Below are 24,958 nucleotides of genomic sequence, written 5' to 3' on the forward strand. Positions count from 1 at the left end.
AGGAACCAATGTTGGTTTCCCTACTACACTCTGTTTGCTCCCAAAGATTTTAATTTAGAATTCTTCATGAAGTGAAAGCAAGGGTAAAGTATTTCTGAATGATGTTAGTATGACAAATAAGCTAATTAGAAAAGAGGAATTAATTTAAGAAATTTCTTTTTATGGACAGAAAATAATTCACCATTTACATAGGGCTTAAAGGTTTGAAAGCTCACTCTACATGTTGTCTCACTTGATGTTCATAAGAGCCCTGGGAGGTAGGTGCAATTATTGTCCCTGTTTTACACACAAGGAAACTGAAGTGAAGTGATTTGTCCAGGGTAGCCCAGCTAGTAAATGTCAAGTAGGATTTGAACTCAGGTTTTCCTGACTCTGTGCTCAGCACCCTTACCTGCTGGACCATAGCTACCATGCTTTCATTTCCAAAAGAAGAGCTCTGAATTTTCACAATATCCTCAGAGGGTATTTATCCTCTTTCTTCCCTTTTCCTTCCCCTTCTCCCTGCCTCTGACCTAGCCTTACCATACCAATATTTTGCAGGCCTATGTCCCATTCACTGCCTTCCCTCTTCCCCTAAGGGACAGCCAGAACCAGAGAAACTCAGCTAAGGTCCAAGTGTAAATGTATTCACCCCTTCCCCAGACATGCTTGCATATGACCAGGGTCTTCCAGAAACAAAATCCACTTACCTTAGGAAAGAAATTGTAGAGTTTTCAGGTCCATGCAAAGAAAATATTTTCTAATAACGAGGACTGTGGAAAATGTAATGGGATTCCTCAGGTCTTCATAGAGGATCTTCACCATAGTGGCGATCTTCAAACGTTCGAGATTACTATTGACTGGGAGTATTGGTTTGTTTTTCGTTTTTTTTTTTTTCATCAGTATCAGGTCAGTTTATTGGGATGTAAATTGTAGTAATTTTTTGGTACAGATTATGATCACATAACCAAAATATGTATGCACTGAAAGGCAGTAGGAGTCATGCCCACAGTTCCCAGATGTGGGGAAGCCAGGTGTGGCTTAGCTCTCCCAGTCACTGTCTCCAAGGGTGTGGTTGTCAAAAAGATATTCTGTCAGGCCAAAATTGGGGGCCCCATTTCACCCAGGTTGGTAACATGATCTCCCAGTTGTGTGATGGACTTTAACTATTCATCCAGGTAGTGAGTTTCAATAAAATCTCATAAATGGGGGCATTCTTGTCATTTGCCAGCTTGTGTAGTTCCAGTAACTACTGACTAACATTTTTTTTCCAAAGGCAGAGCACACACACTCCATTGCATGTAGCCCATTTTCCCATTGTTCTGGGGATGGTTTCTTGATGTCTTGCAGGAAGATGCTGTCATTGGACTTGTTCTGGAGTTTCATCAGCTTCTCAGCGTGCTCCCTCTCCTCCTAGAACTGGTGGAGGAAGTACTTGGCAAAGTTCTTCAACGCTCCATCATCACCTTCAAAGTAGTAAGACATGGACATATAGACTTAGGAGGCGTAGAGCTCCAGGTTGATCTGGCCGTTGATGGCGGCCTCCGTGTCCTCGTGGTAAGTATGCTGTACCTGAGAGGGGGTCGATGTTGTCATGATGGAGGTGGAGGCTGGGCAGGGGCTGGGGCTGAGGTTGGGGCTGCTGTGGAGGGGGAGGAGGCGGGCGGCCAGGTGTGTCTGACAGGTGGCTGGTTTGTGAATGGAGGACAGACCAAGTGCTGATTAGTGGAGATGAAGGTGGAGAGGTCGGGAAGGGTGGCTCTGGCCCAGAATCAAACAGTGAGTGCGATTCAAGCGCTGTTTTAGTAGGGAACCTCAGCCATTCGCCTTCCCTGCGCTTCTCACCAATTGAGGGTATTGTTCAAAAGTCTCTTTGTTGATGAGTTACATGAATTAGTTCGCAGGAATTTGGGTTTTCCTTCCAATATTGATTGTGACACCCGAAAAATAACAGGTTGAAATCGATTAGCTGGTGGAGAGGAGGATGGATTTTGAGTTCAGCTGTCTTTCAAGATCCCTTAAACCTCTCAGGATATTGGCAGCCATGGATTCTGGCGTAAGTCATTTCTGGGTTTTAACGCTTTGGAAAAGGCTTAGTACATTCTTCATATGACATAATACCTGTTCTGGATAAAACTGACTACTTAGGAAACTACATCAAAATTCAGTTGTTAGGCTGCTAGCACAACAGCTAGCCCTGCAAGATGTCATTGCTGCAGTCGATATGAAAGCAAATCTTGTGTGTACAGATGTATTTACTTGCAAGGAGCCTCTCTGGAATCTGTTTCCACTTGGAGCAGGAGGATGCTTTTGCAAGAGGGAGTCTTTTTTTTTTTTTTTTTTTTTTTGATAATGACATTCTTGAAAGCAGGGATTTTTAAAAGGGTGCTCTTGGGAGAAGGAGGTTTTTTTCTTTTACTTCGTTTTGTTTTTTTAGGAATCCTAAAAGCAAATATTTTAATTGAACTTTTGGCTTAGGGAAAGGGAGAAAAGAGAGAAAATGGGCAAGAAATGCTTTGAAGATGCTAGAGTAAAAAGGTAGTTTACTGTGAGTTTGCCTACAAAAGGGAACCTGGGAAGACTAACTAATAGGAACTTCAGGCTACCTTTCACTGAGAAATCTCTTCTTGCCTTCTTTGCGTTCTGGGGCACATTGCCAGTGTCAACTGCCTGGAGGGGCCTGGAGAGACTACTGGCAGCCTTGTTGCCTCCAGCATCAGGACAGTGTGGGGGATTATACTCAGGGATTTTTTGTTTCTTTTCATTTTCTGTCTTGTTCTGGTCCCTGGCATTCATCAAGGAGTGTGAGTAGCCTATGGCAACCTCCTCTGTGTAAACGCCGTCCAGGGTTTTCACTTCTTGGGCTGTGGTGGAAGACTTGGGCAATTCACTTTAGGTTGGAGCCAGTCCCCAGTTGATGGTGCTCTCATCTGCAGCCACGATAATACAGCTCTTCCCACAAGCAAAGCTTCTAATGGTCCAGCCACAGAGGTCCTGTAACAGCTTTGGGATACATGGTGGACACCCGAGAAGTGTTGGTAGCACCCCAGAAAAACTGGCCACCTACTTCACCGAAGGTGAAGGAACAGATGTAGCTAGCGTAGATTTGCCTGACCCCCTGGCCTTTGAAATCAAAGTGCTTCACCATTTGAGAGACCATCACATCCTTCTGCTCTGTATGGCCCAGCTGGCCATCCCCTCCAAATCCCTAAGGGAAAACACGTTTCTGAGAGTCTACACCCAGCATGTGATTGGTGCCATAGGCAACATCTCAGACAACGACATTGGGGACTGGCAAAATTTGTCCATCTTTTGTCTTTTCAATGAAGATGGCAACTTGGCAGAGGACCAGCTCATAGTCATATTCTGTCCTCTGAGGCCAGGCAATGAATTACCTGTCAGAATTGTATCCCAGCTGAGTATATTCAGGGCACCCAAAGGAGTAGAGGTTTCCTTTCCAGTACATTATGATGCTGAATTCAATCTCGCAAGTCACTTTGGTTTTGGCTGGGCATTGTACATTATTTAGAGAGGGCTGGGGATCACATTGGTGTGGTTGCCAAGGCCAAGTTTCCCCATCTTATTCTCTCCAAATGCATACATGAAGCCAGTAAAGCCAGAGTGTGGTTCCTCCCACAGCCAACAGACAAGATCACTTCCTTGCTGAGGACTTCCATAACTTTAGGGGCTTCCATTATCTTGGTATCATCCTGTCAAATTCTCATTTCAACCCCAGCTCCATAGCTTTCCTTCCGAAGTGAGGAGGATACTGCAAGTGGCACAGGGGTCAGAGACATTCATCCCCACATAGACCCCTGACAGACAGCCGTTTCTGTGGGACACCCACAAGTTCTGCCCCAGATTGCTATAAGCAGTTTTCTGTTTAGTCTCTTCCTTCTGACCAATGCGGTCCAAGTTGGTTGTTCCCAAAATCAAAAGCTACCCTCTGCACTTAGAGCCTGGGTTGGGGTTGGGAATAATGGGAGAGGAAAAGGGCCTGGGTCCCCCGCCTCTGCCCCACACTCATGATCCTCTCCTTGGTGTGCTCTGGCTCCATGATGACCAAGAAGGAGTTTTACAAGGATGCTGGGGATTCTTGGAGGAGGAGATTAAAGGAGGGAAAGAAATGACATGGCACTTGACATCCCAGCAGAGGCCTCTTGGACTTTAGGATTTTGTGGCCTGTAAGAATCCTCCTTCCTTCTTGCTGAGGCCAGGAGAATAACACCCAGGCAGCTGAACTGACTCAGTTCCCAGAGGTCCCCGATGCCTGAGGCCCCTGACTTGAGACATGGTTGTACCACCTTCCTTCTGTCCAGGAACACCCCGCCACCCTAGTTGGGAGTAGTGGAGACAGAAGCCCCAATCCCTCTGTGTATCTGAGGTGATCAACAAAGGTGAGCCAGACAGCAAGGTGAGCCCCCTTTAGTGGTCAGCAGAGGAGAAAGTTACTACCCTTCCATGTTCCCCTGAAGCTGAGGGTTGAGACGGGGCTAGACTCATCACCTTCAGTACCTACAGACTGAGAGAAGGTTTGGTGTTTTCCCTTGGGATGTGAGCACTGAAAGGGTTCGGTGTTAATGTGTTTTCCTGAATTTACCTTAGTACCTAACTCTTTCAATACCTAGATTATTTCTATATCTATCTATATATGTATATATCCCTATCTATTTGTAATCTATATCTATCTCCATATCTATATTTTTACATCTATATTCATATAAATTTCTATATCTGTGTCTATATGTATATCCCTATCTAATCTGCTTATGTTTCTCTTTCCATATCTATCTGATCTGTGTCTATACCTATATCTATGTGTATCTATATCTATATTCATATACATATCTATGTCCTGATCTAATCTGCTTATGTTTTTATTTCTATATCTATTCAATCAGTGTCTGTACCTATATCTATCTGTATCTATATCTATATTCCTGTCCATATCTATATTGAATCTGTATCTCTATCTATTTTCACATCTATATCAGTATATCTATATTCATATCCACATCTATATCTGGGTCCCTGTCTATATGCCTGTCTAATCTGTATATGTTTCCGTTTCCACATATATATCCAATCTGTACCTGTACCTATACCTATCTTTATCTAATCTATATTCATGTCCATTATCAATATCCTATGTGTATATATGCCTGTATCTATATCCATATCTGGATCTGTATCTATCTATATCCACACATAAACACCTAAATACATACAAGTACACAAATATGCATGTCTGTACACGTATGTGTACCTGCTTATTTTCTCTCCATGGATTTAAATTCTCGATCCCAATTCAAGGACAAGATAAGAGATTCTGAAGCAATGACAAAAGTTTCCCCTGTTAATGTGTTATTCTTCAATGAGATATTTGGTCATAATGTCCCCTTCCCCTCACACTGTAGGCCCACCTATACTTTTAAAAAGCTGTGGTGAAAACCATATGTTGTATCCTAATTCTTTTGTCTGACATAAATTTTGATTTGCTAAACACAGCTCTCTGAGACACGGGAGGCCTTCTGGCCGAAGAGATAATCAGCAAAGATCCCTTTTCTTTCCTAAGAAAACTCCTAAAATGGCTTGGAGGAGGGGAGGTTGCTTCCATTTAAAAATTTGAATCCATTTCTCAGTAAGAACCCAGAAGGGATATTTATTAAAACATATAATTTTGTCATCCTAACTTGTATAAAGCAGTGTTTGTGCTCCTGTGTATGTATCTTTAGTCAAAGAGGTTTCCTTATGAAAGATTTTTTTTTTCTTTTCCCATCTTTATTGATGGATTTAAGAGTGAAATTCTTCTCCCCACCCATTTCTAGCAAAAGGGGGAGAAAATAAAAGAGATCTTTCCTTCTTATTTCTTTCAACTACCTTCCTATTAAATGAGGGCAACTAGGTGGCAGCTGATCTGGAGTCAAGACGGAGTTCAAACCTGTCCTCAGGCACTTTCCTTGTGTGTGCTGGGCAAGGCACAGTAAATGAAAATAATAAAACCTATCTCCTACAGTTGTGGTGAGGATCAAAGGAAATACTGGTTAAGAAATTAGCACAGTGTCTAGCACATAGTGGTGCTTAATCCAAAGTGTGGGGAAATGAAAATGATGGTTTCTCACACACACACACACAAACGTATTTACTATAAGTCATTAGAGGTAGATAAATTCATTTCCAAGTACTAATCCAATGAATTTCACATGTGTGCATATGTAGACATACGTATATTAAATGCCTTAAAGTTCCTATTGTTTTAATCAGAAAAATCTTGTATCGGAATAAGGTACAAGTATATGAATACATAAGAATAAGTGTTTCTCATCATTTGAGTATTCATTATATTAGTTCTCAAAGTTATGAGGCTGCATTTTGTTTGAGTATGGATTTCTTTCATGGTAGCTGATTAGGGACCACACAGTGAGAAAATTTCAGCCAATCAGGAGCTCAGCAATTATCCAGCAATTTATGGTCATAGAATATTGCCCAGAAAATTGGAAGGTGAAGCTAGCTGTCTAGTGTGTTTTACTGGCAGAATCTGAACTCAGATTTTCTTGCTCCAGAGACCATTGTGCTATACTGCCTCCCCTGCAAGTTCCTGAGGGAAGCCAAAGTTTTCCCATGAATATGTATTCATAAATTTACTTAAAAAATTAGTTGCCTCCCTTCGTACTTAACACTAACATATTTCCAAGACCATCCTGTCTTGTCTTTGATCCTGGACAAGTAATTCTTCCTTTATTGCTTTAACTGTTAAATGGGGCTGATAATAGCAGCTACTCCCCCAGGTGTGGGAATCAAATGAAGTAATTGTAAACTGCTCCTGAAGTGCCCAGCATTGTGCCTGGCACAGAGTGAATTGCTACATAAATGGGAGTTATTATTATCCTCACTATTGTCATTCTTTCTCCGTTTGTGTATGGTGTATGGTTGGTTTTGTCATTGCTTGAAGTCCCCTCTGACTTACTAAAAGAGCCATCCATGTAGCATTTGCTGCTAATAAGTGGGGAAGAGTCCCTGAATGCCAATTCCACTGCTTTTCTATTTTAAGTAAACTAGTGCTTTTCACCACTACCATGTGATGGCACACATTGATAATGAAATGGCGCCTCTTTGGGGCAATACATTTGTCTCCTCCACAGTCACTCATCTTTGAGTCCCACCTCCTGAAGCACCTTTTCACATGTAACATAGTCAGAAGCACCTTCTCCCTCATGCAGAAAAGCCCTGATGAACTAAGCAGAGATTCCTGTGTATTCTCCAGAAAAGCTCTCTAATTGTCCATCTCACTCCTGCAAGCATTCCAACAACAAAATTTTGTGAAGCTCCATTTTCAGAAATTATCCAAGATCAAAAAGTAGTCCCTGAGCATTTAGATTAACCTCTTACATTTCTCCACTTCAGTTCTCTGTCAATGTGGCTTTACTTCAATGACATATACTAAGAGACTCAAAGTTCCTGGGTAAGGTAGGTTGACCCCAGACCGTGACCATCTCTCTCCTTAATTTACTTCTCAAAATATTGTGTTGACAGGCTCATTGGCATGAACAGGTATTGTCAAGGGAGCATCGTAGAATTTCATAGGTGAAAGGAAACCCAGTGACCCCTTAATTGAAACTACGGAAAAATGGATGACTGGCTTTAACGGAACTCAGAGGAGATGCCAAAAGTGGGGTGTGTGGCTATGGGGATGGAGAGACAGGCAGGGGGAGGAGGGAGGAGGAGGGGAGAGGAAAAAGAAAGTACTGCATATTTGGTAGTACAGGACTGCAATGTTCAGGATGTGTGCTTTCCCCGAAGACACAAATATTTCAAGGGAAAGGCATTAAATTAAATCACATGGTAAGAAAAGTCACACTTGTCCCCCCCCCCCCTAATAAAACCAGGGCATGTTCTCTCATAAATAGATACAGCATGAGTGGGAAGAGGAGGGATGTGTAAGGATTCCACCTAAAGGGCAAACTTGTAGGGAAAGTGTGGGGCTGGATTCCATGTGGAGGGGCAGCTCACCCTTGTGATGTTCCAGCAAAATTGATGTCTTCTCAATGTCCCTGTTTCTGCTCAGGATGGGGTCTGTTGGATACATTGTTGCACAAGTTCTCCATTGATCTTGCTATGGATGCTAGTCATTTTCTCTGAGTTGGGTCTTGATCTGATGGCTATATACTGTGTATGTGTGTATACACACATACATATCCATATTCACACACCACACACATATATATATTTACATATATATGTGATTATGTATATATATATATATATATATATATATATATATATATATATATATATATATATATATATATATATAATATTTCCTCCAACTATCCTAATAGTGAGAAAACTCAAGGGTTGCAAATATCTTTCCATGTAGGAATCTAAACAGTTCAATTTTGTAAAGCCCCTTAGGATTTCTCTTTCCTGTTTACCTTTTCATGCTTCTCTTGATTCTTGTGTTTGAAACTCAAATTTTCCATTCAGCTTTGGTCTTTTCAGCAAGAATGTTTGAAAGGCTTCTATTTCATTGAACATACATTGTTCCCCCTGAAATAGCATACTCAGTTTTGCTGGGTAGGTGATTCTTGGTTTGAATTCTGGAGTTTCTCTTACCTCTGAAATATCCTATTCCAGTATTGTGTAAATACAATCAGGTCAACACAAGATCTAGTAGCTTGTACATTATACCATCTCTCCTAACTCTTGTGTTATCCTTACAGTATTTCCACAACACTATAATTGTTTCGTTTCTGACTGCTTGAATTATTCTTTTCTTTACCTGGGAACTCTGGAATTTGACTACAATATTCCTGGGAGTTTTCTTTCTGGGATCTCTTTCAGGAGGTCATGCATAGATTCTTACAATATTCATTTTACCCTCTGGTTCTAGAATATCAGGGAAGTTCCCCTTGATAATTTCCTGAAAGATAATTTCTAGGCTCTTTTTTTTAACAACGACTTTCAGGTAGTCCAATAATTTTTAAATTGTCTCTCCTGAATCTATTTTGCAGGTTATTTGTTTTTCAGTGATATATTTCACAATGTTTTCTATTTTTTCATTCTTTTGGTTTTGTTTTACAATTTCTTGATTTTTTATAATGTCATTAGCTTTAATCTTTTCCATTCTAATGTTTAAGGAATTATTTTCGTCAGTGAGCTTTTGGACCTCTTTTTCCATTAGGCCAATTTTGGTTTTCCATGCAGTCTTCTCTTCAGTTGCTTTTTGGACCTCTTTTGCCATTTGGGTGTTTTAAGGTGTTATTTTCTTCCATTTTTGGGGTGTCTCCTTTAGCAAGCTATTGACTCATTTTACATGATTTTCTTCCATCATTCTCATTTCTCTCCCCAATTTTTCTTCTGTTTGTCTTACTTGATTTTCCAAATCCTTTGTTAGGTCTTCCAGGGCCTATGACCAATCATATTTCTCTTGGAGGTTTTGGATGTAGGAGTTTTTACTTTGTTATCTTCTGGCTATATGTTTTGATCTTCCTTGTTACCAAAGTAATATTCCATGCTTTTGGATTTAATTACTACTTTACTCTATTTATAAGATGCACTTTTTTTGCTTGCTTTCTATGTGTATTCCTTCTACATGTTTATTCCTTTTATTACTATTACTACTGCTACTACTAGTATTGCTGCTCCTATAACTACTCCTACTACTACTATTGCTGCTAATGCTACTACTATTACTACTCCTACTACTACTACTACTTCTACTACTACTGTTACTACTACTACTACAATTACTACTATTCCTATTACTACTACTACTGCTACTGCTACTACTGCTGCTGCTGCTGCTGCTATTACTGCTACTCCTCCTACTACTACTATTGCTGCTACTACTACTCCTACAGTTACTACCACTACTACTACTTCTGGTACTACTAGTAGTACTACTGCTCTACAGCTAGTATTTATATTAAGCATTAAGATATTAAATTTTTAGATCCTTGCAACATTTCTGCAAGGTGGGACTTATTATTCAGCTTTTGCAGATGAGCGAACTGAGACTAAGAAAGTTTAAGTGACTTGATCATGGGCACATCGCTAACCATTTTCTGGGGTAGGATTTGTACTCAGGTCGTACTGACTCCAGCTCAAGCTCCCCATCCACTTCATCACCCAATCCCAACATTTATAGGTTAACTTTCCTTACAGATTTCCTCCTTGAACAACTCTTCCCTCCATGTTCCCTATTTTCTTTACGGGTTGATTCACATTCCTTTTTCACCACTTAAAAACTTGACAGTCACACCTAAGTATTTTCTCTGAGTTCTCTAAGCAGCAGATAGGCAGATTTATCCAACTTTTCTATTCCTTCTGTCCTTACCAATGTGTCTCACTTTCCTTTTCTTATTTGCTATACATTCTACATTTCCTTGAGTTTTTTCCTCCCCTCTGGAGAATTTTTCATTGATCCTTCTCAATCTGCAGTCCTCATTAGATGGTTTCCAGCTTTCTTCCATCATCTCAAATCATCCTTCCATTTTTCCACAAACTCTCCTACATTTCAGCTCCCCAAATTCAATCTCTGGCCTTCTTCATCCCTCCATCTAAAGTCTTTTCTCTCTTCTTTTTTTCAATATATTCTTTTCATTTCCTCTTCATTTCTCATCTGCTACTTTGGAAGCTCGGTTCCTGGGAATGTGGTGGAGATGATATTACAGATTGTTGGGTGAAAATTTTGCTTGCCATCACCACTTCCTGCATCTGGTATAACTCTTGAGTCATGCTCTCTAAATAATATCCCTGTTCCTAAATCAGGAGCTGTGAAGGTAGTGTTGATTCTCTTAGGAAACCTCTCATGTGATCTCAGATATTTCCTTTTCTCAGATGGATGTCATTGTATTTCCTTGCCATCTTCTCATTGCAGTAAATGGTAGAATAGTTTTCAAGCATTCTCATTAGTACCAATTACTGCAGATGATGTACGTGTAGATGATAAACATCCCCAAATGTTTGATAAAGTTTAACTAATAGTATATTTACTCATATGTCTCATTCTACATTTGAAATTCTCCCCAAAATGCCCACAGCATGATTTGCTGAACAATATCTTCCTCCTAGTCACTAGACACCTGCTACACACACCACCAGTCCAGCCCCAACACTGGACCTCTTTCGATATGATAGAATCTCCAAAGCACAGGAAACCCAATATTGAAATGAAATGAACAGTACTACAGGAGCAATTTGACTGTTGACACACCCAGAACAACTGGTATGATGAAGAAGAATATTAGTGTGGAAAAAAGTATTGAGAAGGTTTTCACTATGGACTTGAGCTTTCCACAGATGCCAATCAATTGAAAAATAACATCCCAGAGACAAAACCTCACCATGAAGAGGCCCCTTAGCAGCTCACAAGCTTGTAAACTAGGTTGAGGGTTCACATCTACTGAAACTTCTTCTAATTAACCACCAAGCACTTTGAATTTCATCCTCAAAAGACTAAGCAATGTTATTATTCAATAATATGTGTAAAGAATTTTGAAACTTTCAAAGTTATATATAAATGTAACTTCAATCAACTCAAGTAGGATTAAGGTAGGAAGAGCATGTGAGTTATTTTTTATAATCAGTTGCTTAACATGACATTGTAGAGGTGAAAATGGATCATTCATTTAAAATAGAAAAACAGGGTATAAATACATTAACACCAAAACAAGTTTCAGTACCCACAAGTCAACCAAGTTAGGGCACCAGAATTTCTCTCATATCCACCTTACAATCTCCTCTATCCCTTCTACCTTGCCCCCTACTCTCATCCTCAAACCTGCCCCCCACCCAGGTATTGAAGTTTCTTTCTGAGTCTAGCTGAGACCTAGGCCCCAACTCTAGGGGAGCTCATGGAGGGATCAATAACTCACCCATCTGATGACCACCAAGGGTGTCCCACGTTGAAGTCTGACGCACCTCAGATACACTGAGAGGGTAGAGGCGACTGCCACAACCACTCCCAACTGGAATGACTAAGGTCTTCCTGGACAAAAGGAAGGCTGTCCCAAGCCAGGTGGGGAATCCTCCAGAAACCAAATCAGTCCTGCTGCTTGAGTGCTAAACTGCTGGTCCAAACAGGAGGCCACAAACCCCTCCCCCTGCTGGGAGGTGACTGGCCATGCCTTGTTCTTCCCCTGTAGATGGGGTGATTGTCCTCCTCCTCCTCCTCTTCCTTCTCCTCCTGTCCTCGTGCTTTTTCGTCTCACCATCCTCCTCTCCCTCATCTATCTCTCATTATATTCCTCTTCCTCTTTTCCCTTTTCTCCTCCACTTTTTCATCCTCTCCTCTTCTCTTTCCAGTCCCTGCTTTCTCCTTGAATTTCTTTTTCTTTTTCCTTCTTTTCCTTATCTTCTTCTTTCTGGATCTTTTTATGACCCTTCCTTTTTTCTTTTGTTCTTCCTTATTTCTTTTCTCCTTTCTCTTCCCCACCAGTCTTTCGGCATGGCATGGAGCCTATCACAGATAAACAAGAACATAGTAATTGTTGTATCCATATATCTATTGAGATGGCCCCATTCCCAATCAATGACACTCAACTCCCCAACGACCTTGGCCCCATCCATCACACCCACACTCAAAAGCAGCACATGGATAAAAATTGTTTATCTGAATAATCTTATTCCTATGCATTTGGATGAATGATAATGGCTATGAACAAAGTTAGGACTGAATGGTATATACTCCCTACCACCAGTATAAGTGATTCCCCACTAGCCAACAGCATCTCCTCCTTTGAGAACCTGTTCAGAAAATGTCCAAACATAAATGGAGGGAGGCGTCAGAGTAATCCAGAATGGAACACTCAAGGGTGTATAATAAGAAGCTCACCTGCACAGGAGATTGGCCCCAGGACCAATGTTCAGATACTCTGAGCCTAATTAGACAACAATGGATTCTTTGTTCTCTCCCTTCCTTCAAGGCTTTGAACCCTAGAGATAGGTCTCAGGGTAAGCAAGGGAGCAGCTCAGTGATTAAAGCCTGATGAAAGGCACACAACATGGCCCCATTCTTCCTTCACCTGCCTAGTACACAACTGGCTGCATCTGTATCAATTGTTATTTAGTAGGGAGTGCCTTCTGGTACCAGTCTCTGTAGACAGCAGCAGGGTGACTCAATGTTCAGTCATGGTTTTTCTATCAAAGGCCCCCTAAAGATTCCCATAAACTTCAAAGGAAACTAGGCCTTATCAAACCAGCCACTTAGTGAGAATTTCCTCCTTTGTAAAAGAACCAATGCAGGGTTTCTTTAAACAGGTGCCTTCCCGAGGTCACTCGTGTTTGCTCACAAAGATGTTAATTTATCATTCTTCACTAACGGGAAGCAAGGACAAAGTATTTCTGCATGATGTTAATAAGACAAAGAAGAAAAGAGGAGTTAATGTATGAAAATTCATTTTATGTAGAGAAAATAATAAATGACAATTATATATGGCTTAGTGGTTTGCAAAGTGCATTGTAGATGTTATCTCATTTCATAATGATTTGGTAACAGCCCTGTGAGTTAGGTGCAATTATTGTCCCTATTTTACATACAAGGAAACTGAAGTCAAGTGATTTGTCCAGGGTAACTCAGCTAGGAAATGTCTGAGGCAACCTCTGAACTCAGGTCTTCCTGACTTTAGGCTCAGCACCCTTTCCCTCTGGGCCACCAAGCTGCCATCCCTTCATTTTCAAAAGAGCAGCTCTGGACTGTCACAGCATCCTCCCATATTAATTATCCTTTTAACTTCCTTTTTCTTCCCCTTCTCCGTTCCTTTGACCCAACCTTTTCACATCACACTTTATCAGATCTGTGCCCCAATCACAGACGTCCCTGTCCCACTCAGGGACAATCAGAAATCAGAGAAACTCAACTAAGCTCACTTAATGTATTCCCTCCTTCCCCAGACATGTTTGCATATAAAAATGGTCTTCCAGAAACCAAATCCACTTACCTTAGGGAATAAATTGCAGAGCGTTTCCAGCTCCATGCAAAGGAAACACTTTCTAACAACGAGGGCTGACCAAAATTCAATGGGTTTCTCAGAATCTTCACCACACTGATGATCTTCAAAGGTTTGAGATAACCATTGATTAGGATGGTGTTGAATAGTCTCTTGGCTGATGAGTTATATCAATTATTTGAGAGGAACTTTTGGTTTTCTTTCCAATACTGATTCTGTGACTCTGGAAGAACAAAAGTTTGAAATCTTTTAACTGGCTGACAGGAGTATGGAATTTGAGTTGAGAGGTCTTTCAGCATCTCTTAAAAGTCACAGGATATTGGTATGTATGTATTCTGCCATCAGTTAGTTCTTGGTTTTAAAGCATTAGTAAAGGCTATGATTGTCAGTTTTACATAAAATGGAGCAGATCCCAGCCCTGCCTTGGCCACCCAGCACTGAAAGTAGCAGATCCAAGCAGGCTTCAGGGACAGAATGTCCCACAGCACCCCAGATCCCTCAACCCACAAGTGTCAAATATCAGTGAGCAGATCCTTTGGATTGGCCGAACGGGGAACATGATTTCCCCATACCTCAGGCCTGCTCAGGTGGCAGCAGGAGAGGCAGCAGCAGAAAACGTTCCCAAAGCAAGCAGCAGCCTGCATCCATTGTTGAAGGTCTCATCAGAAAGCTCCTGAGGGAAATGAGCCCTCTGTGGTGGCCCTGTCCCCACCTGAGCAGCTGATCTTAATCTCACACTGAATAGCAGCCCTGCCCCTGCCCAAAGCCCCTGAGGCTTGGGAGCAGCTCATTTGAATCTCAGTCCCCAAGTGCTGGCTTGGTGGTAGTGAGGCCAGGAGTCAGTGGAGAGGATACTCTGAAGTCAAGTAAGTGGCTGGGAAAATGCCCAAAAAAGGGAACAAAAATAAGACCATAAAAGCTTACTTTCTTGAGGAACAGGTGTCTGCCCCCATCCTTTCAGATGAGAAAGAACAAGGCATACTGTCAGAGGAAGTCAAGGCCTCTGCCTCCAAAGGGAACTTAAACTGCTCTCAGGCAATAGAAGACCTTAAAAAAGAATTTAGCAGCTTACTTAAGGAGAACCAAAAAATGTTGAGGAAAATAACAGTTTTAAAAAGAAGCTAACCCAATTGGAAAAAGACATCTAAAAAGCCATTGAGGAGAAGGAGGTTTTAAAAAGAAGAATTAGCCAAATGGAAGAGAAGGTTTAAAAGTTTATTGAATAAAAGAATGTGTTGAAAGAAAGAATTGAGTTCAGGGAAATGAATGACTTTGAGTTAAACCAAGCAGTTAGTAGACAAAACCAAAAATTTGAAAATATAGAAGATAATGTGAAACAACTCATTGGAAAAACAACTGATCTGGAAAATAGATCCAGGAGAAATAATTTTAAAATGATCGGACTACCTGAAAGCCATGATCCCAAAAGAGTCTAGATATTATTTTCCATGAAATTACCAAGGAAAACTACCCTGATGGTCTATAATCAGAGGGCAAAATATACATTGAAAGAATCCAGTGATCACCTCCTGAAGGAGACCCAAACAGAGAAACTTGTAGGAATATTTCAATATTTCAATAATTTCAATATTTCAAAAATACTCTTAGGAATATTCCAAATTTCAGAGTTTCCAGATCAAGGGGAAAATACTGCAAGCAGCTAGAGAGAAACAATTTGAGTACTGTGGAAATATAATCAGCATAACACAGCATCTGGTAGCTTCAGCATTAAGGGACTGAAGGGAATGGGATATTTCAAAAGTCAAAGGAACTGGGATTGAAACCAAGAATCACCTACCCCTCAAATCTGAGGATAATACTTCAAGGGAAAAAAGGGTCCTTCAATGATATAGATGACTTTCAATCATTCATTTTGAGGAAAAGACCAGATCTGTATAGAAAAATCTGACTTCCCAAGACAAGAATCAAAAGAAGCATGTAAAGGAAAACAGGAAAGAAAAATCATAAAAGAAACACAAAAGTGAATCTTGAACCAAGTAAATGAGAGCTGGTTTGAGTCCTGATCTCCAGACTCTAGACAGAACAGTTCTGCAGAGATGACCCTGGGGTCCATAAATAGAGAGTTATTTGTTTAGGACACTGACTCCCTAATGAGACCCCAGGCAGCACACTAAATGTGAATGTGCTATCTAAAAACAGAAGTGAGCTTAGGTCCCTCAGGTGACTCTCCTCACCAGCCAGTGCCTGTAAAGCCTCCAGTGCAGGTGACCTAGCCCAGGTCACTTTAGATTTCATCCTGTGTTGTTACTGCACAAGGTTCCTGTCTGAAAACACATTCAGGAGCCAGCAGTGGCACCGCAGTATCTTCAGACTCTGGTGAGAAAACGGGTGACTGGCTTTGAGGGAACTCAGAGGAGACTCAACGAAGCATGTGTGGGGATAAGGGAACAGAGAGACAGGGCACAGAAGGGAGGGTGAGTGAGGGAAGAAGAAAAGGAAAGGGAGCCTTGCACGTTTGGTAGTGTAGGACTGTAATGTTCAAGTTATGTGCTGTCCCTGAGGACACAGCTATTTCAAGGGAACGACATGAAGTTCAATCACATGATAAGAAAAATGACAGTAGCTCCCCCCCCCCCCATATTCTCTCATAAATAGACACAGTGTGAGTGGGAAGAGGATGGATCTATGAGGATCCTAACTAAAGGGCAACCTTGTAGGGCATGTGTGGTGCTGGGTTCCAGGTGGAGGGGCAGCTGACACTCGTGATATTGCAGAATAACTCATGTCTTCTCATTTGGCCTGTTTCCTGCTCAGTATGGAGTCTGCTAGACACATTGCTCCACATGTTCTCCTTGTGTTGCGGTGGTTGCTAGTCACATCCTCTCAGCTGGGTCTTTATCTGATGACTACATACATATACCTTGGTACATATATACATATATATATGAGTATGTGTGTACTCACCTAAACATATATATATATAAACCCACCACAACACACACACATACACACATGTGTGTATGTATATATAAAATATTCCCTCCAACTATCTTAACACTGAGAAAACTCTCAAGGGTTATAATTTTTTTTCCATGTAGGAAAGTAAACAGTTCAATTTTGGTAAGTCCCTAATGACATCTCTTTCCTGTTTACTTTTTCATGCTTCTCTTGATTCTTCAAAGGAAGTGAATCCAATATTCAAATGAAATGCACAATACTACATCATTGGCATGTTGACACACAACAGAAGAACTGGTATAATCCAGATGAATTTCAGTGTGGAAATAATTATTCAAAACTAATTGACTATTGACTAGATCTTTCCACACATGCCAATCAATTGACAAATAAAATACTAGAGAAAAAATGTCACCATGAAGTGGCCCTTTAACATCTCACAAGCTTTTAAACTTGGTTGAGTGTTCACATCTACTGAAACTTATTGGAATGAATACCTTGGCCCTTTGAATTTCTTCCTCAAAAGATTAAACCAGTGTCCAGTAGGGAAGAGCCCGAGCAAGTGCATCCGTCATTCTGTCCTTCTGACCAGACTCCCACATTGAGTTTCGTGGCCAACTGAATTCTCCAGAAGGTGAAAGGATGGCATTTGTGAAGAGTGGTTGGCTGCTTTGACAAAGCACGATCTTGAAGAGGTGGAAAAAAACCTGGTTCGATCTGTGGTCAGATGACCAGCTAATTTATTGTGACGACCAGACTAGGTAGAATGTAGAAGATTGACATGCTGGTGGACTGCATCAACATCCAAATGGAAAATGAGTGCTATGATTTTTCAGGCTCCTGAGGGTTAGCCAAAAGACCGCATACTGCAAATTGTTTTCCCTGATGGGACAACTATCAATCTTTGTGCACAAAGTGAAGATGATTGCTTGGCATGGAAATTTGCACTCCAGGATGCCAGAATAAATACAGCTTATGCTGGCTCAGCAGTCATGTATGATGAGACTGCTGTTGCTCCATCTCGTCCTCCTTGTACAGCTTATGCCACACAGTCTCCAGAGGTATTTGGCTATGGTCATTATAATGGTGAATAGCCTCCAGGAACTCAAGTTATCTATGCCTACTAATGGGCAGGTTTATGCGATACCATACCAGTATCCATATCCAGGACCTTATGTACAGCAGCCTGTCAACCATGTCATCGTCTGTAAGCATTACTGGGATCACGATGGAGACCTGGCTCTGGGAATGCTGACTGGGGCACCACTGGCATGGCCTTGGGATCTTTGTTCTGGGTCTTCTAATACATCTTTGCATTTGTATTTTCCAAAATCTGTATTTTATTTCCTGTGTGCCATAATAATATCCTCTTTTAATACAAAGATTTTTAATGACAGTTAACAATAGTACTTTCAAAGACATCTTAATTATAATTAGTCAGTATAAATTTCAAAAGGTAGTATTGTAAGTGTGCTATTCATTTGAAATATGAATTAAAAGGATACTTGATCATTTCAAACTCTTTTATAGAACTTAGTTGTATAAGAAAGACTTACATGAGCTCATTCATTCTGAAGAACATTATCCCTGCAGTTTTAAATACAGAGCATAAGAGATAGCTTTGTGAACCATCTTAGAAGCATGTTGCTCATATAATGACCCTTGAATATCTGATTATTTCTGGCAGGAAAAAGCTCAAATAATCTAACTGCTTGTTCACAACTTAAGAATTAACTGTGGAACAATCTAGGTGTTGCTGTTGGCATGGCAGGGTGGTAAACTATGCACCATAAAACAATATTGACCTTTTGCACCACACACTCCAAAGAATAGTACCCAAGGCAGTGCTAACACTCCAAGTACCTCTGCAGTTGGCTCTATCATTATCCAGTGGTGCTCTCCTGGTGGGCCTGTTTTCTTTGTTGTGAAGGAATTTATTTAATCCTGGAGATTGGAACTGAGAGGTTTCTTGTCAAGAGCTGCCATTCAGGACAAACTTGTAAACAGGACTGGAAACCTATTGTTCTTTGACATAATTCTGAAGCACAGAGAGTTGTAAAAGCAGTTTAGAGGCTGAAGTGATTGGTGTTTGGTTTTCTTTTTGGAAGTCAATACTACCTTTGCATTTAAAAGATGACAGACATGACTTTTCCCTCCTTGATATAATCTTTTCTCATGGATCATTTAATAAAATCTGCTTTCCTGTACTTGAAAACCCAAAATGTTTTATGTTCCAAATCGACACTTATTTGAAGATGAGAAAGCAATAGGAGGGAAACGGGGGCTCAGGGAAAGAATGAGACGTACATTGTTAGTGAGCAGTCATTCCAGAATTTTTAATGGTGGGATTGCCTCATATGTAGATTGCACATATATTTTGTTTTTGCTGTTATCCATAGTTCAGGCATTTTTGTTTCTTCCTAAACTTTTAATTGAGATTGACTTAAAACCTAATACTTAAAACAACTATACTTAAGGTATCAAGGACATAAGATGAGAGCAATGTTTGTAATATTGAAATAATAGGTTACACTTTAAAAATGATGATATCTCTCTCTGAGAGATGTAAAACACTGATGACTGCACTGTCATGATTAACCAGAGTTATGTTAAAGGAATGGAAGCAATTGAACATACACATGGTTATGGGTGGAAAGATAGCTCCTCTATTTGAACAAGTAGACTGGCACATTTGTTCTCATTAATTCCCATCCAAAGCTTACAATTTGTGGGTATGTTTCTTTGGAACTCAGTGAAATTATGTACAAGAACAAAACAATCAAAATCTATAAACCCAAAACACACCAGAAAACTAAGACCATACAGTGATTTGATCATTACTTCATTTGTTAAAGAAATATTTATTGAATGCCTGCCATGCATAAGACAAAACTACAGTCCTACCTTGTGTCCCAATTTATATATGTCTTTCCCTATTTTCTATGATGTGGGTTTTTTTTTTTTAAAACCAGTTTTAGAGTTTGAGATTTTCCCCTGTCCCCTATGTAGTGATGATAATTCCCATTAAGTCCATTCTTCGTTATATGCATTCTGTTTTATTTTTTGGATGACTGATAACCTATCATTGATTCCTTCTAGTTTACTACTTCTATATCTGATGAAACTTAACACTCCATGTCAAATTGAAATCCAAACCAACTATATAATGAACTCCTGGATACTTGGCAGTTCCCATAGGCCTTTTCTTTCTTTCTTTTTTAACTACAGATGTCTGCTTCAGCAGACAAGAAATGTACGAGTGCCATCTTACTTGGTATTTGACAGAGGAGGGAAACGTCACAAGAGGTCTGATTGTATAATCGCTTAATACTTTAAAGTCATTGCCATTAAGGCTTTGAGCTGTATTTAATAAGAATATCAAAATAATAACAATTTAAACAATGTAGTTAATGGGACTCTTCTAAAGCACTCTGAATTGAAGGGATATATTTTCAATAAAACAGCTTTGAATGTTGCAAAAACAGATTAAGCTATGTTTAGTACTATATAATATGTGTAAAGGACTTTGGAAATCTTAAATTTATATATACATGTAACTTCATCCAACACAAGTGGGGTAAAGGAGGGACAGCATGTGAGTTATTTTTTATAATCAATTGTATAATATTACACTGTAGAGATGAAAATGGATCCTTTGTTTAAAATAGAAAAACAGGGTACAAATACATCAACAAATTAATGAATTAACTGATTAAATTAATTAATTAATTAACAAGGTATAAATACATTAATAACCAATCAGATTTCAATGCCCATGAGTAAGCCAAGTTGCGGCACAAGAAATTCCCTCACATCTCCCTCACAGTCTCCTCTATCCCTTCTAACCTTCTCCCTAGTCTCATCATACAGCCTCTCCCTCACCTCCCTCACCTCCCCCGAACCCCCAGGTACTAGAAGTTGTTTGTGAGTCTAGCTGAGACTTAGGACCCAGCTCTAAGGGACTCATGGTGGGGTCGATAACTCACCCATCTGATGACCACCAAGGGTGTCCCACGTTGCTATTTGGGTCCCCTCAGACACAATGAGAGTCTAGACACAACTGCCAGGAGCACTCCCAACTAGGAAGACCAAGGTCTTCCTGGACAAGGGGAAGGCTAGCCCAAGGGAAGCCTTCTTCTCCTTCTTAGATCCTTTGAAGACTGTGCTCTTCAAACTCAGGCAGACCCTTTCTGAGCTCTCAGGTCTCTATGTGTTCTCATGGTATCCAGTGACAACGCTTACATAATAAAGGGAAAACTGACCAATCCCTGAAGACTTGGAATCAGAATCTTTGAACTGGAGGTAGCCACCTGACTTAGGCCAACTGCCTCCAAATATAATTGAGCACAAGGTATTTTCCTTTGAACACATGGCAACAACAGTTTGGCATTTTATATTTTTCTGAGGTCTTTTTCACTTCTGGCTCTAACTATGGGAAGGCCTGCTCCCTATCCTCCCCCTTTGACCCATGCAAATTAGTTAAGCCCTCCCAGATTGATATTTTTGTTATAGTCAATGGTCAATTAGGTCATCTTTTGTCTGCCTTTTGACCTAGGTCTGGCCTCAGTTCAACTGAGGCCTGGGAAAGATCTTCATTTAGAAACACCAAGGTCATCCACTGCTTCCTTAGTCATCCCTGCTCATGTTGACTTTGTTCTTACCACAGGCCTTTGATGACTAAAGAAGAGTGAGGGTGACAATTTTGCACAGCTTTACCTCACTTAAATACAATACCCAAAAGAGGACCAGCAAACTTAGGCTACCCACCTCAGAGGGTTGCTGGCAGAAAGGTGCTTTCCAACCTTAAAGCCTACGGCAAGTAGAGTCACTTTCATCTACCTAAATGGCTTGCACTATGGATGTCTGAATTAGTGTGCTTATTTCCCACCAAGATATATAGAAAAAGACTCAAAGATAGACACACACACTGCAAGAACTTTTCATCCATCTGGGCACAGTGGTTAGATTTGAAAGGGGGACTTGGTTGGATTCTGTTGGTTCAGGGTACTGCAGACTTCAGATCAATGACACTCAACTACCCCTTCACCCCCATCCATCATACTCACACTCAAGGGTAGCACCTGGATAAAAAATGTTTGTCTGAATAGTTTTATTCCAGGACAGTAGGATGGATGATAATGGCTATGAACAAAGTGAGGAGTAGTTAATAGATACTCCCTGCCCTCAGTATAAGGGATTAGCCTCTAGCCAGCAGCCTGTGCTCATTTGGGAACCTCTTTATAAAATGTGAAAACATAAGTGGAGGGAGGGGACAGGGTAATCCAGACTGGAACACTCAGGTCTCTCTACTAACAAGCGCACATGTACACGACGTTGGCCAGCAGGACCCATGTTCAAATACCCTTAGGAGAATTAGAAAATCTTTGATTCCTTATTGACTACCTTCCTTCAAGGCTTTGAACCCTTCAGACAGGACTCAGGTTAAGCAAGGTGGCACCTCAGTGATTAAAGCAGAATGAAAGCCACACAACATGGCCCCAGTCTTCCTTCACCTGCCTTGTCCACACCTGACTGCATCTGATATCTATTGTTATTTAGTAGGGATGGTCTTTGGGTACCAGTCTCTGTTGACAGCAGCCAAGGACTGGAGAGCAGGGTGATTCAATGTGCAGTCACAATTTTTCCATCAAAGGCCCCCCAAAGATCCCTTTAAACTGTAAAGGAAACTAGGACTTATCAAAGTAGCCATTTAGTTGGAATTTCCTCCTTTCTAAAGGTAACAATGGAGGGTTTCTTTAAACAGGTGGCTTCCCTAGTGCACTTGTGTTTGCTCACAAAGATACTAAGTTTGAATTTTTCACAAACTGAAACCAAGGATAAGGTACATCTGAATGATATTAAGAAGACAAATAAGGAAACATGAAAAGGGAATTTAATTTATGAAAATTCATTTTATCTACAGAAAATAATAACCACTTACATAGGGCTTAAAGTTTGCAAAGTGAATTGTACATGCTACATCATTTGATTTTGATAAGAGCCCTGTGAGGTAGGTGCAATCATTGTCCCCATTTTACACACAAAGAAACTGAAGTTAAGCAATTTTTGCAGGTCAGCCCACCTAGGAAATGTCTGAAGGAGGTTGTGAACTCATGTCTTCCCGACTCTAGGCTCTGCATCCTTACCTGCTGGGTCACCTAGCTCCAATGCCTTCATTTCCAAAAGAGCACTGCTGGATGTGCACCATATCCTCAGATGTTATTCATCCTCTTTCCTCCTTGTTTCTTCCCCTTTACTCTCCCTCTGATCTACCCCTATCACATCAAAATTTACCAGGTCTATGTCCCATTGACAGCCTTCCCTATCCCCTTCAGGGACAACCAGAAACCAGAGAAACTCAACTAAGCTCACTTAATGTATTTCACCCTTCCCCAGACATGCTTGCATATAAACAGGATCTTCCAGAAACAACATCCACTTACCTTAAGGAATATATTGTCAAGAGTTTCCAATTCCATGCAAAGAAAAGACATTTTAATCATGAGGGCTTTCCAAAATGCAGTGGGATTTCTCAAGGCATCATGGGTGATCTTCACCATAGTGTTGATCTTTAAAGGATTGAGATGAACATTGATTGGGAGTATTGTTGAAGATTCGTTTTGTAGATAATTTTTGTGAATTAGTTGGCAGGAACTTTGGGTTTTCCTTCCAATATTGATTCTGTGACTCTGGAAAGATAAAAATTTGGAACCTTTTAGCTGGCTGACAGGAGTATGGATTTTGAGTTGAGAGGTCTTTCAGTATCTCTGAAAAGTCACAAGATATTGGCAGCCATGTATTCTACCCTAAGTCATTTCTTAGTCTTAAAGCTTTAGAAAAGGTTGATATTCCTTCCATGATTATATGTCAGTTCTAGGTAAAACAAATTCCTTAGGAAAATATATAAAAAATCAGTTGCTAGGCTATTAGCACAATAGCTAGCCCTGTGAAATGTCACTGTTGGAGGGAATATGAGAGGAAAACTTGCGTGAATAAGTGTATTTAGTTGCAAAGAGGCCCTCTGGAATATGGTTCCATTTGCATGAAGAGGATGCTTTTGAAAGAGGGAGTCTTTTTTACAGTGACATTCTTGGAAAGGGTTTTTTTGTAAGGATTCTCTTGAAAGAAGGAGGGTTTTGATGTTAGTTTTATTAGGAATGCTAACTAATCAACTAAGAGGAAATATTTTATTTAAATATTTTTGGTATGATGGGGAAGAAAATGGAGAAAGGGAGGGAGAAACTCTTTGGAGATGATACAATAAATAGGTATTAAATGTTTTAATGGCTTATAAAATATCACCTCTGAAAGACGAACAAATATTAGCTTTGGGCTACCTTTTCACTGAATAATCTCTTCTCATTGGCCTTCTTTGTGTTCCAGTGGCAATGTTGGCTGCCTGGAGCTGCCTGGAGACAGGCTCCCTGGCAACCTTACTTCCCCCTGGCATCAGGGGAGGATGCAGGGATTATACTCAGGCAATTTATTTTCACTTTTTCTTTTCAGTCTCGTTCTGTTGTCTCTTGATCACCAAATAATATGAAGAGCCTATGGCAACCTACGCCATGTAAGTGCCATCCAGGATTTTCACTTCTTGGGCTATGGTTGGAAGACTTGGACTTGTGATTGCCATAGCCCAATTCATGGAAGGTTGGGAGAGGCCCCAGCTGATGGTGTTCTCATCTGCTGCTAAGATAATACCGATCTTCCCACAAGCTAAGCTTCTTTATTTTTTAGTACTTTATTTGTTTTCAGTGTTCTACCTTCACTTACGTAATTTGAGTATTTTCCCCCTCCCTTCCTCTCCTTCCCCCCTAATTTTCCCCTCTCTTCTTGACACAGTATACAATTTTATAGAGGTTCTACTCATACGTTCCTATGAAATACATTTTCACCTTAGTCATGTTGCAAAGCAGAATTAAAACGAATGGGAGAAATCATAAAACAAATGAAAATGTAATGCAAAAGAAAACGTTTTGCTACATTCTGTGATCGAATTCTGTAGTTCTTTCTCCAAATGTGGAAGGCGTTTTGCCTTAAAAGACCATTGGGACTTTGTAAAGTCCTTCCATTGCAATGAAGTTCTAAGTCTAGCAGAAAAACTACTCGCA

The 24,958-nt window shown here is 40.4% G+C and overlaps 2 long non-coding RNA genes and 2 pseudogenes across 2 annotated transcripts in view; 2 read left to right on the top strand and 2 right to left on the bottom strand.

Moving 5' to 3' along the window:
- The window catches only part of LOC140500459 (ferritin heavy chain-like), a 28,762-nt pseudogene extending 27,579 nt beyond the window's left edge, over window positions 1-1,183 (bottom strand).
- Window positions 1,184-1,448: 265 nt separating this feature from the next.
- The window catches only part of LOC140500464 (uncharacterized), a 32,149-nt gene continuing 8,639 nt past the window's right edge, over window positions 1,449-24,958 (top strand). Inside the window, exons 1-2 of the long non-coding RNA XR_011965747.1 lie at window positions 1,449-1,536; window positions 1,934-2,035. This is a non-coding gene — a long non-coding RNA (uncharacterized lncRNA). The remainder of the gene's footprint in view (window positions 1,537-1,933; window positions 2,036-24,958) is intronic.
- Window positions 8,307-24,958, bottom strand: part of LOC140500463 (uncharacterized) — a 33,117-nt gene continuing 16,465 nt past the window's right edge. Inside the window, exons 3-5 of the long non-coding RNA XR_011965746.1 lie at window positions 23,291-23,536; window positions 13,920-14,151; window positions 8,307-12,439 (exon numbers count right to left, since the gene is read on the bottom strand). This is a non-coding gene — a long non-coding RNA (uncharacterized lncRNA). The remainder of the gene's footprint in view (window positions 12,440-13,919; window positions 14,152-23,290; window positions 23,537-24,958) is intronic.
- On the top strand, window positions 17,490-18,224 carry LOC140500457 (pleckstrin homology domain-containing family B member 2 pseudogene; annotated as a pseudogene).

This window comes from Notamacropus eugenii, chromosome 4 (assembly GCF_028372415.1).
Source record: "Notamacropus eugenii isolate mMacEug1 chromosome 4, mMacEug1.pri_v2, whole genome shotgun sequence".
Classification (NCBI taxonomy): Eukaryota; Metazoa; Chordata; class Mammalia; order Diprotodontia; family Macropodidae; genus Notamacropus; species Notamacropus eugenii.